General features: G+C 44.0%; 6 non-coding genes and 1 pseudogene across 6 annotated transcripts; all 7 read left to right on the top strand.

Moving 5' to 3' along the window:
- Window positions 1-335: 335 nt before the first annotated feature.
- Window positions 336-514, top strand: LOC141179729 (U2 spliceosomal RNA; annotated as a pseudogene).
- Window positions 515-1,629: 1,115 nt separating this feature from the next.
- Window positions 1,630-1,820, top strand: LOC141178869 (U2 spliceosomal RNA). Its single transcript, XR_012254937.1, has one exon. It is a non-coding gene; the product is annotated as a U2 spliceosomal RNA (small nuclear RNA).
- A 1,112-nt stretch (window positions 1,821-2,932) lies between these two features.
- On the top strand, window positions 2,933-3,123 carry LOC141178856 (U2 spliceosomal RNA). Its single transcript, XR_012254925.1, has one exon. It is a non-coding gene; the product is annotated as a U2 spliceosomal RNA (small nuclear RNA).
- A 6,175-nt stretch (window positions 3,124-9,298) lies between these two features.
- On the top strand, window positions 9,299-9,488 carry LOC141179798 (U2 spliceosomal RNA). The gene has a single exon (XR_012255765.1). It is a non-coding gene; the product is annotated as a U2 spliceosomal RNA (small nuclear RNA).
- Window positions 9,489-10,603: 1,115 nt separating this feature from the next.
- LOC141178844 (U2 spliceosomal RNA) lies at window positions 10,604-10,794 on the top strand. The gene has a single exon (XR_012254914.1). It is a non-coding gene; the product is annotated as a U2 spliceosomal RNA (small nuclear RNA).
- A 1,115-nt stretch (window positions 10,795-11,909) lies between these two features.
- LOC141178832 (U2 spliceosomal RNA) lies at window positions 11,910-12,100 on the top strand. The gene has a single exon (XR_012254903.1). It is a non-coding gene; the product is annotated as a U2 spliceosomal RNA (small nuclear RNA).
- Window positions 12,101-13,212: 1,112 nt separating this feature from the next.
- LOC141178819 (U2 spliceosomal RNA) lies at window positions 13,213-13,403 on the top strand. Its single transcript, XR_012254892.1, has one exon. It is a non-coding gene; the product is annotated as a U2 spliceosomal RNA (small nuclear RNA).
- Window positions 13,404-16,677: the final 3,274 nt, after the last annotated feature.

Genomic DNA, 16,677 nt, shown 5'->3' with positions numbered 1-16,677 from the left:
GATGGTGTATCGAAACAAGTTTTTTCAGCATCAAGGGTTGAAGATTTGTCCCTTAAGGTTCTGAGTTGGGTTGGGGTTCATGCTTTTGATAATGGTTACAAGTATTTTACTTGATGTTATTACTGTTGTTAATACAGTTATAATTTAATTTTTATTTTTTTGGTATCCATTCAGGTTCTGAAACATTTCTTTCTTTGTAAGTATTGTTGTATTTTTGTAATTTTTTTTTCTGACATTAAAAGTACCAAAACCTGATGATGATTTAAGTTGGAGTCCACGTCTTGTCTCCCTTTGGGGAGAAGAGGACTGTGGAGTGGACTTTAATTTTAACCTGAATAGGTTTTAAAAAAAAAAAAAAAAATCTGTTCTTATCAGTTTAATATCTGATACGTCCCCTATCTGGGGACCATATATTAAATGGATTTTTAGAACAGGGAGATGGAAAAAGAGCTTGCTCTGTCCACTCCACGCATTGACCTGGTATTGCAGTATCTCCAGGACCGGTGCACCCCTTCTTTAATGCAGTTTCTAAAATCAGAAAGAATTGAATTCAATGTTTTTTGTTCATTTTGCTTGTTTGTCGGATTTTGGGATGGACTCTTTGGCTTTGCTTTTCTTCTCCTCATTGGATTTTTCATGTTCAAAGTTGCAGAAGCCAGATTACAAGCTCATTTTGGTTCAACTTCAGCAACTGTGCATTGCATTGCCATGTAATGTGATGCAATGCTATCTTTCTAGCTCTCCCTTTTTACTTCCTTTTGGATAAACAGACATATTAGGCAAGCATTTTGGAGCTTTCACCTAAATAACTACAGGTGGTGAGATAAGCTGCACAATATAATTGACCTTTCAGTATATTGTTGCACACACACCATCTATTTAGCAAATGCCCTTGTTATCAACAGCAGCCTTTTAAACTCACCTGAGCTAACAGGTATGTGCGCTGGTTACTCTGCTGCGCTTAAAATTTCTTTTTTGGTTTGCTACAATGCCTTTTCTGAAACGTTGTCTCCTTCTGCTGGAACACTGACTTCTTTCATTTAATGCCTGCAGACTATAAAAGAGAACCCAACCCAAAAAGTTTGGTTGATTAGTCTGTGGCATTCTGTTAAACTGTTGCTTATGGCGGTCTCTGTGAGCTTCTCAGCGACATTCAGCCAGCCAGGTATCCTGCCTGCAGTAGATGGAATGTGGCAATGGAACGCTGGCTGCGCGTGTCATAATAGGCTCTGAGCCTTTATATACCTGTGCACAGCAGCAGCCACCTTCAGTCTGCTGCTGGACAGCCAGCAGCAGCAGCAGCAGGAGAGGTATGTAATCAGGAGCCCTCCTGCTAAGGGTAGACAGCTGCTCGTTCCACCCCACCCCCCGCCTTAATTGGTTCTCCTCCCTTCCAACGGTGTTGAGGCGGGTGGGAACAGCAGGGGGTGAAGGTGCTGTGTTTAAAGAGGTGGAGTTATGCAGATCTAAAACGCGTGGATTGCAGCAGCAGCAAGCCGAAAAGTGCAGGCATGTAAGGGATCTAGAGGTTGACAACATGTCTTCTTAACGGGAGTCCAGGAGCTCATCTCCACAAATGGACTTTTCAGGATCCTTGGGTGGCTCCGTAGTTTGAAACCAATTCTGGTTATCGCTTCTCGGCCTTTTGGCTAAGATCAAGTGTAGTATCTGTTCTTATCAGTTTAATATCTGATACGTCCCCTATCTGGGGACCATATATTAAATGGATTTTTAGAACAGGGAGATGGAAAAAGAGCTTGCTCTGTCCACTCCACGCATTGACCTGGTATTGCAGTATCTCCAGGACCGGTGCACCCCTTCTTTAATGCAGTTTCTAAAATCAGAAAGAATTGAATTCAATGTTTTTTGTTCATTTTGCTTGTTTGTCGGATTTTGGGATGGACTCTTTGGCTTTGCTTTTCTTCTCCTCATTGGATTTTTCATGTTCAAAGTTGCAGAAGCCAGATTACAAGCTCATTTTGGTTCAACTTCAGCAACTGTGCATTGCATTGCCATGTAATGTGATGCAATGCTATCTTTCTAGCTCTCCCTTTTTACTTCCTTTTGGATAAACAGACATATTAGGCAAGCATTTTGGAGCTTTCACCTAAATAACTACAGGTGGTGAGATAAGCTGCACAATATAATTGACCTTTCAGTATATTGTTGCACACACACCATCTATTTAGCAAATGCCCTTGTTATCAACAGCAGCCTTTTAAACTCACCTGAGCTAACAGGTATGTGCGCTGGTTACTCTGCTGCGCTTAAAATTTCTTTTTTGGTTTGCTACAATGCCTTTTCTGAAACGTTGTCTCCTTCTGCTGGAACACTGACTTCTTTCATTTAATGCCTGCAGACTATAAAAGAGAACCCAACCCAAAAAGTTTGGTTGATTAGTCTGTGGCATTCTGTTAAACTGTTGCTTATGGCGGTCTCTGTGAGCTTCTCAGCGACATTCAGCCAGCCAGGTATCCTGCCTGCAGTAGATGGAATGTGGCAATGGAACGCTGGCTGCGCGTGTCATAATAGGCTCTGAGCCTTTATATACCTGTGCACAGCAGCAGCCACCTTCAGTCTGCTGCTGGACAGCCAGCAGCAGCAGCAGGAGAGGTATGTAATCAGGAGCCCTCCTGCTAAGGGTAGACAGCTGCTCGTTCCACCCCACCCCCCGCCTTAATTGGTTCTCCTCCCTTCCAACGGTGTTGAGGCGGGTGGGAACAGCAGGGGGTGAAGGTGCTGTGTTTAAAGAGGTGGAGTTATGCAGATCTAAAACGCGTGGATTGCAGCAGCAGCAAGCCGAAAAGTGCAGGCATGTAAGGGATCTAGAGGTTGACAACATGTCTTCTTAACGGGAGTCCAGGAGCTCATCTCCACAAATGGACTTTTCAGGATCCTTGGGTGGCTCCGTAGTTTGAAACCAATTCTGGTTATCGCTTCTCGGCCTTTTGGCTAAGATCAAGTGTAGTATCTGTTCTTATCAGTTTAATATCTGATACGTCCCCTATCTGGGGACCATATATTAAATGGATTTTTAGAACAGGGAGATGGAAAAAGAGCTTGCTCTGTCCACTCCACGCATTGACCTGGTATTGCAGTATCTCCAGGACCGGTGCACCCCTTCTTTAATGCAGTTTCTAAAATCAGAAAGAATTGAATTCAATGTTTTTTGTTCATTTTGCTTGTTTGTCGGATTTTGGGATGGACTCTTTGGCTTTGCTTTTCTTCTCCTCATTGGATTTTTCATGTTCAAAGTTGCAGAAGCCAGATTACAAGCTCATTTTGGTTCAACTTCAGCAACTGTGCATTGCATTGCCATGTAATGTGATGCAATGCTATCTTTCTAGCTCTCCCTTTTTACTTCCTTTTGGATAAACAGACATATTAGGCAAGCATTTTGGAGCTTTCACCTAAATAACTACAGGTGGTGAGATAAGCTGCACAATATAATTGACCTTTCAGTATATTGTTGCACACACACCATCTATTTAGCAAATGCCCTTGTTATCAACAGCAGCCTTTTAAACTCACCTGAGCTAACAGGTATGTGCGCTGGTTACTCTGCTGCGCTTAAAATTTCTTTTTTGGTTTGCTACAATGCCTTTTCTGAAACGTTGTCTCCTTCTGCTGGAACACTGACTTCTTTCATTTAATGCCTGCAGACTATAAAAGAGAACCCAACCCAAAAAGTTTGGTTGATTAGTCTGTGGCATTCTGTTAAACTGTTGCTTATGGCGGTCTCTGTGAGCTTCTCAGCGACATTCAGCCAGCCAGGTATCCTGCCTGCAGTAGATGGAATGTGGCAATGGAACGCTGGCTGCGCGTGTCATAATAGGCTCTGAGCCTTTATATACCTGTGCACAGCAGCAGCCACCTTCAGTCTGCTGCTGGACAGCCAGCAGCAGCAGCAGCAGGAGAGGTATGTAATCAGGAGCCCTCCTGCTAAGGGTAGACAGCTGCTCGTTCCACCCCACCCCCCGCCTTAATTGGTTCTCCTCCCTTCCAACGGTGTTGAGGCGGGTGGGAACAGCAGGGGGTGAAGGTGCTGTGTTTAAAGAGGTGGAGTTATGCAGATCTAAAACGCGTGGATTGCAGCAGCAGCAAGCCGAAAAGTGCAGGCATGTAAGGGATCTAGAGGTTGACAACATGTCTTCTTAACGGGAGTCCAGGAGCTCATCTCCACAAATGGACTTTTCAGGATCCTTGGGTGGCTCCGTAGTTTGAAACCAATTCTGGTTATCGCTTCTCGGCCTTTTGGCACGATCTATCAGGTTTACCTGTGTGGTCTTGCCTGTGAGGTGCTCTTGGTACCCTTTCTCTCGGCCTGGGGGGATCGTTCCTTTTCGGAGGGACTTAACCCCCCTGCTGCTATTGGGAGGAAGGATTAGTCCGGGAGCAACGGGAAGGGATCCCATGAAGGCTTGCGCCTTTCAGAGAGAAGAGTCGGTACGTTCCTGAGTGAAGGATGCCGGCAACGCTCACATATTCATCGGGTGATGCCCGGATGCGGAACACCGTGAGGATTGAAGTTGGAGCAGGATCGAGGACGGAGAAGAATTTGGATTACATCTGCCATAGGATTCTGCTTGGAGTTCTGGAGTTTCGGCGGGAAGACATATTCTGCTTCCAGGACAATGAGTACAAGGGGACTTACACCATCACCTTCAAGAGCCAGGGATGCTGTCACCAACTCGTACAAAAGGTAAATGAGAAAAACTACTTGGATGAATTGGATGGACTAACCTTTTGTCTCTTGTATGCCTATGACGAGATCCCTATCGTGGTGCATTTCCCGAACCCCTTTGTGGAAGCTGCAGACATCTCGACCTACCTTATCCGTTATTGTGACGATCTGAGATACCTGGGCACTGTGAAGAACGCGGTAGGCTTCTGGTGCGGCAAGAGGAGGTACATGGCCCGTCTAAAGAGGGACCCAAGCGGAGTGGGAGGAATGCTACACCCTCCCTCAACATTTGTGATCGGTAAGAGCAGAGGCTACTTATTTTACCCTGGAATGCCGGTATGTTGCAGGAACTGTGGACAAATGGGTCATACCCAAACGTCCTGCACGGGCAGGAAAGTAGACCGCTGCAATAATTGCAGCTGTTACTGACATTTAATGAAGGACTGTCCCGCTGGGAGGAAATGCAATCTTTGTGGTGAGGCGGGGCACATGTTCCAAGGATGCCCCAACAGGACCAGGACCAGGACCTACGCAGAAGCTGCATCTTCTGCAGCTGAGCCGATGCGCCCGCCGGTCTTCACTGGCGGGCCGGCGTCGGAGGGCGGTTCGAAGGGCGAGAAGGCTGGGATGGAGCAGGGAGCCGGAGGCCCCTCTGGGGTGGCCCCTGCATCGAAGTCCCTTAACGATGGGCGTTCCTCGCATGGACCGGAGCGGAGGGGTCCTCCTTCTGGGAGGGTACCCTCCGTGTCGATGGTTCCCGATACCGATCCCGTTGGGCTGGAGGGTAGTGCCCCTGTGCGGTTGGCTACAGGGGACCACGCAGCGATGGCCTCAGGATCTTCCAGGGCGATTAGCCAGCCAGATGAGGGGGCTTTGCTTCTAGGTGGCGAACATCAGGGAATCGGTGTTGGTGATCTTATCCTGATGGACCAGTCTCTCCCCCTGGAGGAGGTGGAGGAAGAGGAGGACTGCACCAGTGACCTAGTGGAGTCTGCCCCGAAAAAGAGACGGAATGTCGAAGCCCCAGCGTCTCCTGGAATGTGGCTGGGAACCGTGACCTACGAGGGGGCAACCGCCGGCTCACAGAATATCGAGTCGTTTGGGTCCTCTAGCCCGGATGTCCTGGAGCAATTTGACATACAGGGCTTTGAGTCAGGTGTCCTCATGGAAGATCCACCACCCTGACCTATGAATGCCGACATTAAGACTTGTCTCACTGAATGTGAGGTCATTAAAGAGCCCAGTTCGTAGGGCTGCTCTATTTAAGTACTTAGAAACCACTGACTTTGACATATGTTTATTACAGGAATGCGGGATACAACATGCACTAAATTATAATGACATCAAGACAGATTGGAGACTGGGGCCCTCCATCTGGTCTGGCTCCAATGACAACAAGTCAGCGGGGGTGGGCTTCCTCTGTCGTGGGAGAAATATTACTGTAAATGCTGTCACAGAAATAGTACCAGGCAGAGTGGTTTTAGTGCATTTTAAATTTAATGGTTTTACCCTACGTGTAATGAATATTTATGCTCCCCCTGATAAGCAAGAGAGAATTAATTTATTTGGGATATTGCCATTGTACTGTACTGGGTCATCTCCCCTGATCGTAGGGGGTGATTTTAATTGTCTTTGTGCTAGTGAACAACGAGCGGGGGGTGACCCTTTACGCAAATTGGATAAGTCATGTCATCTATTGAAAGATTTTATAACTGATTTTAAATTATGCGATGCGTGGAGGTCACTCCTGCCGACGGACCCTGGTTATACGTGGTCCGGAAGAGGGGTGTCCTCCAGGATCGATTTTATTTTCCTATCAGATGATTTTAACCCTGTAAAATGTGTTTTAACATCAAATATATTTTCTGACCATAAGGGCTTGGAGGTGCACCTAGAATACCGGGATGAACAGAAGGTCAACAGGGGCCTCTGGCATCTAAGTACTTACCTGCTGGAGGACCCTCTGATTCGACAAGACTTTGGTAAAGCCTATCAAGCCTGGCGGCGACAAAAACCTTCTGATGCCCCTATGGTAACCTGGTGGGAAAATTTGAAAAAAAAAGTCAGAATGTTTTTTATAAAAGCAGGGAGACGTAAAGCTAGAGAGAAAAAAAGATGTTTTAGTGATCTTAATACCAAACTACAAACACTTTTTAAATTCAAAGAGCTAGGGGTGGAGGTGGGAGATGATATTGCTAGCCTAAAAACTGAAATCCAGAACTGCATAGACACAAAGGGGAAAGAGATTATTTTTAACTCTAGAGTGCAGCACTTGGAGGAGGGGGAGAAGTGCTCTCGCTTCTTCTTCAAAAAAGTCATGGATAAAAGAGAAGTGATCACAAATCTAGAGGGTGAAACATCTATGCAGGGAATGTTGAATGCTACTTTTAACTTTTATAAGCATCTTTTTAGTAAAAAGTGTATAGATGAGTCCTTTTTATCTGATGCTCTTAATGATCTCGATTTTAAGTTAAATTTTACAGACCAGGAGTTTTTAGAGCGCGATATTGTTTTAGAGGAATTATTTTATGTTTTTAAAAGTTTCTCTAAGGGTAAAGCACCTGGGTGTGATGGACTACCTGTAGAGTTTTATCTTACTTTTTGGGACATTTTAAAAGAGGACCTTTTTATGCTTTTTAAAGAAGTTTTTATTTGTGAACAGTTGCCATTTTCGTGGAGGAGAGGAGTGGTGTCTTTGATATATAAAAAAGGTGATCGCAGTGCTCTAGCGAATTGGAGACCCATAACTCTCCTAAACGTTGATTACAAGGTACTTGCTAAGGTGGTTGCAAACCGGCTCAGGAATGTCATTGCCAAACTAATCCAGTCTGAGCAGGTTTGTAGTGTACCAGGCAGAAGTATTTCAGAGGTTTTAAACGTATTAAGGGATGTAATTTGGTATTCCAGAGACCGGGGTCAAAATGTAGCTCTTTTAGCCCTAGATTTTGAAAAAGCTTTCGATAGAGTCTCTCATAGATTTCTTTTTAGAGTTTTAAAAAGAATGGGTATCCCTAATATGCTTTTAAATTGTATTAAGATTTTATATAAAAATTGTTTTAGTCAAATTTCTCTTAATGGCTTTTTAACAGATGGAGTTCCCCTTGAGTCCGGAGTGAAGCAGGGATGCCCCTTGTCGCCCATCCTGTTCATCTGCGCCATGGAGCCCCTGCTGAGCGCAATAAGGAAAGACAAAGTGATTAGAGGGGTTCCTGTTCCTGGCGGAGGTGGCAGTGATGTGAGAGTCTTTGGCTACATGGATGACGTGACGGTTGTGTGCGTGGACCCTGCTTCCCTCCGGAGGGCGGTGTTGCGCATTGAATTTTTTTCCCAGGCATCCGGGTTTAAACTTAATTTAAATAAATCTGAATGTCTGACTTTGGGATCCTGGGACACCGCCCAACTCCCGCAGCTCACTATAAAACGAGACAATGTAAAAATTCTTGGAGTTGTTTTTAACGAGGAGAATGTGGGAACTCAAAGCTGGGAGAATGTCATAGAAAAAATGTCAAAGAAAATATCATTTTGGGGTTTGAGGTCCCTAACAATGGAGGGGAAAATTTTAATTATAAAATCAGTGTTGTTACCCCTCATACTGTATATAGCTATGGTGTACCCCCCCTCTGATGTTTTAATTAAAAAAATGACTAGGATGATCTTTATGTTTTTATGGAACTCCAAAATGGAAAAATTAAGGCGAGAAATAATGAGGAAGAATAAAATGAACGGCGGAAGGGATGTCCCCGACTTACATATTTATTTGTATTTAAATTATTTCTGCTTTTGTTTCAAACATTTTAATGGTAATAGTGCGCTAAGTTATTTTTTAAAATATACTTGTGGGATGATTTTTAAAAGATGGTTTAAGTTGTTGTTGAATTCCCCTGTTTTACTATGCCCCCCCAAACACCAAGCAATCTTAGAAAAGACTGTTCGATTTTATAGCCTTGGTGATTTTAATATGGACATTTTTAAAGACCGCAAGAAGCTTTTATCTTTTCTGAGGAGGAATGAAGATGTGACCCCCATAGTAAATTTCTCAGAAGAGAGATCGAAGCAAGTTTGGAAGAATGTCTTCGGGAAATTCTTAGCAAATGGACATAAGGACATCGCATGGATGGTGGTCCACCAGTGCCTCCCCACCAGAGAGTTTCAACACAGGAGAGGCCTGGTGGCCAGAGCAAAATGCCCCAGAGACTCATGTGTTTATGACGAAACCACCTTGCACCTTATGTGGAATTGCCCATTTGCACAGGAACTTTGGCACAAAGTTGGGATTCTTTTAAAATGGACTTGCGGTTTAAGAGATTTTAACCATGAATATGTTTTATATGGCCTTTTTAAATGTCCGACCCCTCAACAGTATTGTATATGTTGGTGTATGATTAACTGTTTTAAAGACGCCCTTTGGAAGGCACGCAATATTTTACTTTTTAAACGTGACGCTATTTCTGTGAAGGATTGTCTTAAAATTGCTTTTAGCCAGATGTATATTTATTACTTGAGGGATGTCAAATGTATTGGGAGAAGGGATGCCAATCGTATATGGGGTTTTTATGGGTGGAATTCTGTGTTTTAATAATGTACTGTTTGTGTTGTTGTTTTTGATTGTAAACCATCTTTTACGCACTTAATAAAATATGTTGAAACCTGATCTGTTCTTATCAGTTTAATATCTGATACGTCCCCTATCTGGGGACCATATATTAAATGGATTTTTAGAACAGGGAGATGGAAAAAGAGCTTGCTCTGTCCACTCCACGCATTGACCTGGTATTGCAGTATCTCCAGGACCGGTGCACCCCTTCTTTAATGCAGTTTCTAAAATCAGAAAGAATTGAATTCAATGTTTTTTGTTCATTTTGCTTGTTTGTCGGATTTTGGGATGGACTCTTTGGCTTTGCTTTTCTTCTCCTCATTGGATTTTTCATGTTCAAAGTTGCAGAAGCCAGATTACAAGCTCATTTTGGTTCAACTTCAGCAACTGTGCATTGCATTGCCATGTAATGTGATGCAATGCTATCTTTCTAGCTCTCCCTTTTTACTTCCTTTTGGATAAACAGACATATTAGGCAAGCATTTTGGAGCTTTCACCTAAATAACTACAGGTGGTGAGATAAGCTGCACAATATAATTGACCTTTCAGTATATTGTTGCACACACACCATCTATTTAGCAAATGCCCTTGTTATCAACATCAGCCTTTTAAACTCACCTGAGCTAACAGGTATGTGCGCTGGTTACTCTGCTGCGCTTAAAATTTCTTTTTTGGTTTGCTACAATGCCTTTTCTGAAACGTTGTCTCCTTCTGCTGGAACACTGACTTCTTTCATTTAATGCCTGCAGACTATAAAAGAGAACCCAACCCAAAAAGTTTGGTTGATTAGTCTGTGGCATTCTGTTAAACTGTTGCTTATGGCGGTCTCTGTGAGCTTCTCAGCGACATTCAGCCAGCCAGGTATCCTGCCTGCAGTAGATGGAATGTGGCAATGGAACGCTGGCTGCGCGTGTCATAATAGGCTCTGAGCCTTTATATACCTGTGCACAGCAGCAGCCACCTTCAGTCTGCTGCTGGACAGCCAGCAGCAGCAGCAGCAGGAGAGGTATGTAATCAGGAGCCCTCCTGCTAAGGGTAGACAGCTGCTCGTTCCACCCCACCCCCCGCCTTAATTGGTTCTCCTCCCTTCCAACGGTGTTGAGGCGGGTGGGAACAGCAGGGGGTGAAGGTGCTGTGTTTAAAGAGGTGGAGTTATGCAGATCTAAAACGCGTGGATTGCAGCAGCAGCAAGCCGAAAAGTGCAGGCATGTAAGGGATCTAGAGGTTGACAACATGTCTTCTTAACGGGAGTCCAGGAGCTCATCTCCACAAATGGACTTTTCAGGATCCTTGGGTGGCTCCGTAGTTTGAAACCAATTCTGGTTATCGCTTCTCGGCCTTTTGGCTAAGATCAAGTGTAGTATCTGTTCTTATCAGTTTAATATCTGATACGTCCCCTATCTGGGGACCATATATTAAATGGATTTTTAGAACAGGGAGATGGAAAAAGAGCTTGCTCTGTCCACTCCACGCATTGACCTGGTATTGCAGTATCTCCAGGACCGGTGCACCCCTTCTTTAATGCAGTTTCTAAAATCAGAAAGAATTGAATTCAATGTTTTTTGTTCATTTTGCTTGTTTGTCGGATTTTGGGATGGACTCTTTGGCTTTGCTTTTCTTCTCCTCATTGGATTTTTCATGTTCAAAGTTGCAGAAGCCAGATTACAAGCTCATTTTGGTTCAACTTCAGCAACTGTGCATTGCATTGCCATGTAATGTGATGCAATGCTATCTTTCTAGCTCTCCCTTTTTACTTCCTTTTGGATAAACAGACATATTAGGCAAGCATTTTGGAGCTTTCACCTAAATAACTACAGGTGGTGAGATAAGCTGCACAATATAATTGACCTTTCAGTATATTGTTGCACACACACCATCTATTTAGCAAATGCCCTTGTTATCAACAGCAGCCTTTTAAACTCACCTGAGCTAACAGGTATGTGCGCTGGTTACTCTGCTGCGCTTAAAATTTCTTTTTTGGTTTGCTACAATGCCTTTTCTGAAACGTTGTCTCCTTCTGCTGGAACACTGACTTCTTTCATTTAATGCCTGCAGACTATAAAAGAGAACCCAACCCAAAAAGTTTGGTTGATTAGTCTGTGGCATTCTGTTAAACTGTTGCTTATGGCGGTCTCTGTGAGCTTCTCAGCGACATTCAGACAGCCAGGTATCCTGCCTGCAGTAGATGGAATGTGGCAATGGAACGCTGGCTGCGCGTGTCATAATAGGCTCTGAGCCTTTATATACCTGTGCACAGCAGCAGCCACCTTCAGTCTGCTGCTGGACAGCCAGCAGCAGCAGCAGCAGGAGAGGTATGTAATCAGGAGCCCTCCTGCTAAGGGTAGACAGCTGCTCGTTCCACCCCACCCCCCGCCTTAATTGGTTCTCCTCCCTTCCAACGGTGTTGAGGCGGGTGGGAACAGCAGGGGGTGAAGGTGCTGTGTTTAAAGAGGTGGAGTTATGCAGATCTAAAACGCGTGGATTGCAGCAGCAGCAAGCCGAAAAGTGCAGGCATGTAAGGGATCTAGAGGTTGACAACATGTCTTCTTAACGGGAGTCCAGGAGCTCATCTCCACAAATGGACTTTTCAGGATCCTTGGGTGGCTCCGTAGTTTGAAACCAATTCTGGTTATCGCTTCTCGGCCTTTTGGCTAAGATCAAGTGTAGTATCTGTTCTTATCAGTTTAATATCTGATACGTCCCCTATCTGGGGACCATATATTAAATGGATTTTTAGAACAGGGAGATGGAAAAAGAGCTTGCTCTGTCCACTCCACGCATTGACCTGGTATTGCAGTATCTCCAGGACCGGTGCACCCCTTCTTTAATGCAGTTTCTAAAATCAGAAAGAATTGAATTCAATGTTTTTTGTTCATTTTGCTTGTTTGTCGGATTTTGGGATGGACTCTTTGGCTTTGCTTTTCTTCTCCTCATTGGATTTTTCATGTTCAAAGTTGCAGAAGCCAGATTACAAGCTCATTTTGGTTCAACTTCAGCAACTGTGCATTGCATTGCCATGTAATGTGATGCAATGCTATCTTTCTAGCTCTCCCTTTTTACTTCCTTTTGGATAAACAGACATATTAGGCAAGCATTTTGGAGCTTTCACCTAAATAACTACAGGTGGTGAGATAAGCTGCACAATATAATTGACCTTTCAGTATATTGTTGCACACACACCATCTATTTAGCAAATGCCCTTGTTATCAACAGCAGCCTTTTAAACTCACCTGAGCTAACAGGTATGTGCGCTGGTTACTCTGCTGCGCTTAAAATTTCTTTTTTGGTTTGCTACAATGCCTTTTCTGAAACGTTGTCTCCTTCTGCTGGAACACTGACTTCTTTCATTTAATGCCTGCAGACTATAAAAGAGAACCCAACCCAAAAAGTTTGGTTGATTAGTCTGTGGCATTCTGTTAAACTGTTGCTTATGGCGGTCTCTGTGAGCTTCTCAGCGACATTCAGCCAGCCAGGTATCCTGCCTGCAGTAGATGGAATGTGGCAATGGAACGCTGGCTGCGCGTGTCATAATAGGCTCTGAGCCTTTATATACCTGTGCACAGCAGCAGCCACCTTCAGTCTGCTGCTGGACAGCCAGCAGCAGCAGCAGGAGAGGTATGTAATCAGGAGCCCTCCTGCTAAGGGTAGACAGCTGCTCGTTCCACCCCACCCCCCGCCTTAATTGGTTCTCCTCCCTTCCAACGGTGTTGAGGCGGGTGGGAACAGCAGGGGGTGAAGGTGCTGTGTTTAAAGAGGTGGAGTTATGCAGATCTAAAACGCGTGGATTGCAGCAGCAGCAAGCCGAAAAGTGCAGGCATGTAAGGGATCTAGAGGTTGACAACATGTCTTCTTAACGGGAGTCCAGGAGCTCATCTCCACAAATGGACTTTTCAGGATCCTTGGGTGGCTCCGTAGTTTGAAACCAATTCTGGTTATCGCTTCTCGGCCTTTTGGCTAAGATCAAGTGTAGTATCTGTTCTTATCAGTTTAATATCTGATACGTCCCCTATCTGGGGACCATATATTAAATGGATTTTTAGAACAGGGAGATGGAAAAAGAGCTTGCTCTGTCCACTCCACGCATTGACCTGGTATTGCAGTATCTCCAGGACCGGTGCACCCCTTCTTTAATGCAGTTTCTAAAATCAGAAAGAATTGAATTCAATGTTTTTTGTTCATTTTGCTTGTTTGTCGGATTTTGGGATGGACTCTTTGGCTTTGCTTTTCTTCTCCTCATTGGATTTTTCATGTTCAAAGTTGCAGAAGCCAGATTACAAGCTCATTTTGGTTCAACTTCAGCAACTGTGCATTGCATTGCCATGTAATGTGATGCAATGCTATCTTTCTAGCTCTCCCTTTTTACTTCCTTTTGGATAAACAGACATATTAGGCAAGCATTTTGGAGCTTTCACCTAAATAACTACAGGTGGTGAGATAAGCTGCACAATATAATTGACCTTTCAGTATATTGTTGCACACACACCATCTATTTAGCAAATGCCCTTGTTATCAACAGCAGCCTTTTAAACTCACCTGAGCTAACAGGTATGTGCGCTGGTTACTCTGCTGCGCTTAAAATTTCTTTTTTGGTTTGCTACAATGCCTTTTCTGAAACGTTGTCTCCTTCTGCTGGAACACTGACTTCTTTCATTTAATGCCTGCAGACTATAAAAGAGAACCCAACCCAAAAAGTTTGGTTGATTAGTCTGTGGCATTCTGTTAAACTGTTGCTTATGGCGGTCTCTGTGAGCTTCTCAGCGACATTCAGCCAGCCAGGTATCCTGCCTGCAGTAGATGGAATGTGGCAATGGAACGCTGGCTGCGCGTGTCATAATAGGCTCTGAGCCTTTATATACCTGTGCACAGCAGCAGCCACCTTCAGTCTGCTGCTGGACAGCCAGCAGCAGCAGCAGCAGGAGAGGTATGTAATCAGGAGCCCTCCTGCTAAGGGTAGACAGCTGCTCGTTCCACCCCACCCCCCGCCTTAATTGGTTCTCCTCCCTTCCAACGGTGTTGAGGCGGGTGGGAACAGCAGGGGGTGAAGGTGCTGTGTTTAAAGAGGTGGAGTTATGCAGATCTAAAACGCGTGGATTGCAGCAGCAGCAAGCCGAAAAGTGCAGGCATGTAAGGGATCTAGAGGTTGACAACATGTCTTCTTAACGGGAGTCCAGGAGCTCATCTCCACAAATGGACTTTTCAGGATCCTTGGGTGGCTCCGTAGTTTGAAACCAATTCTGGTTATCGCTTCTCGGCCTTTTGGCTGCGATCTGTAGTGGGTTGCGTCATTTGGCCAAGGTGATCTAGGTGGATCTTTGCACTCGGCCTTCTGGATCTTGGTCCAGCTGCTGCTATTGGGTGTGGAGCAAAGTCTAGATTTGCCTTTTCTTCCTGGAGGACGGTTCTTTTTCGTGGTGTGGAGGTCGGTAGGACGAAGAGGATTGAAATCCGGGTGGAGCTGCGATCTGCTGTGTCGTTTTTTTTCCTGATCATCTGTGGAAAAAGAAGGAGGAAAAGAATATGGAATCGAAGAGGCCATTTGGAGGTAGGAGGGAAAATCGGGAGAACAATTCCAATGACTATTTTTCAGAGGATTATCCTTTGAAGGATACACTCCGTTTGTTGGTGGCTCCTGGTTATCGGCAGGAAAAGGATTCCGAGTTTATCTTCAGAGAGATTTGTAAATTTCTGAAGATTGAAAAGGAGGAACTTTTTTGTTTTCAATCCTTTTTTTCGAGAGGGATATATGATTTAACTTTAATGGGGAACTCTCAGTGTGAAAGAGCCTATACTCTCTATGAAGTTAATAGGGAGAACGAGCTTTTTGTTGGAGTGAGAGTGATTCCCTCCTTTCAGTTCTCCATGAAACTGCTAACAATACATTTGTTCAGTCCATTTGTTACTGATAGTGAAGTAATAAACTATCTAAGTGCATATTGTGAGAAAGTTATCCCAAGAAAACGTGGGGAAACTAGGTTCGGAGTGTGGAACGGAAAAAGGGTTTTTCTGGTAGCCTTCAAGAAGGACCCAGAAGAAGAAGGTGGGGTACTTAGACCACCACCAAATGTCTATGTTAATCGTAGCCGTGGATATCTGTTTTTTTCGGGTATGCCTAATTACTGTTATGGGTGCCGTAAATATGGACATTTGGATATTGTGTGCAAAAAGTGTTGTAGGTGTCCCGGTTCAGCTCATCAGGAGGATGCATGTCCAAATAAGAAGAAAGGAGGCGAGGAGGAGATGGATACTTCATCAGAACATCGGCAGAATGAAGCCGAGGATGGTGAGGAAGCAAGTGAAAAGAGAACTGATGAGCAGGAAATGGAGGAGGTGAGAAAAGTAAAGAAGAAGAAAACACCGGAAGAAGAGAAGAGAAAGAAAGAAGAGAGAGGGAGGAGGTCGGAGGAGGATGAGAAAAGAAAGATGGAAGAAAGGAAGAAGGAGAAGGAGTTAGAAGAAGATAAGAACAGAGAAGAGCAGAAGAAAGAAGGTCGGGAGAAGGAAGAGCAGAAGAAAGAAGAAAAGAAGAAAGAAGAAAAGAAGAATGAAGAATGGAGGATTGAAGAATTGAAGTCTGTGCTGGTGGGTGTGGGACAATTAATGCAGAAAGTCCCTCCACCAAGCAAAGAGAGTAATATAAAAGAACAAGGGGGTGAAGTAAAAAAGGGAGGCGCAGGGGGAAAGGTGGTGGTAGTGAAAAGTCAAAGCCTGCCTGTAATAGGGCCTTCCCCTAGGGAGTTTTTATCTCAGAGTATACCCTGTGGTCAGGAAAGGATGGATTCATCAAAAATTTTGAAAAGAAGTGTAGATGATAAAGAGCGTGGTGTAGGGCCATGTGTAGTAAAAGTATTTGCTTGTGAAAAGGATTTTGACATTTCCAGTACATCAGAGTCGGAAGGGCTGAGTATCGATGAAAGTGCTTTGCAATCCGATGAGGGCGGGGGAGATAGCCCGGTGCCAGTCACTAAAAGATGATCAGGGCGGCTTCCCTGAATGTTCAGGGTTTCAATGACTTATATAAAAGAACTGTGATTTATGACTATTTTAATAATGAAAATTTTGATTTTGTATTTCTTCAAGAATGTAATTTGTCAAAGAAGTTAAATTATGATTTTTTACGGGGTATATGGAAGGGTAATTTATGTTTTTCAGGCGGGAATGAATTCAGAAGTGATGGGGTTGGTTTTATATGTTCCAGGGAATGGGAGATTACCAACTACGAAGAAATATACCCTGGTAGGATTCTAAGAGTGGATGTAGAAAGGAATGGGAAGAAATATAGATGTTTTAATATTTATGCCAATACAGAAAAAGTTTTAAGGTTACATTTGTTTGAAATTTTGCAGCTTTTTATCCCAGGTGTAGTTCCAGTAATTTTAGGGGGAGATTTTAATTGTCAACT

The sequence above is a fragment of the Phyllobates terribilis genome, unplaced genomic scaffold (genome assembly GCF_046119375.1).
Source record: "Phyllobates terribilis strain yellow unplaced genomic scaffold, ASM4611937v1 Scaffold_30__1_contigs__length_15301838, whole genome shotgun sequence".
Taxonomy (NCBI): Eukaryota; Metazoa; Chordata; class Amphibia; order Anura; family Dendrobatidae; genus Phyllobates; species Phyllobates terribilis.
The sequence above is the reverse complement of the archived record's forward strand: the minus strand, read 5'-3'. Positions and strand labels throughout refer to the sequence as shown.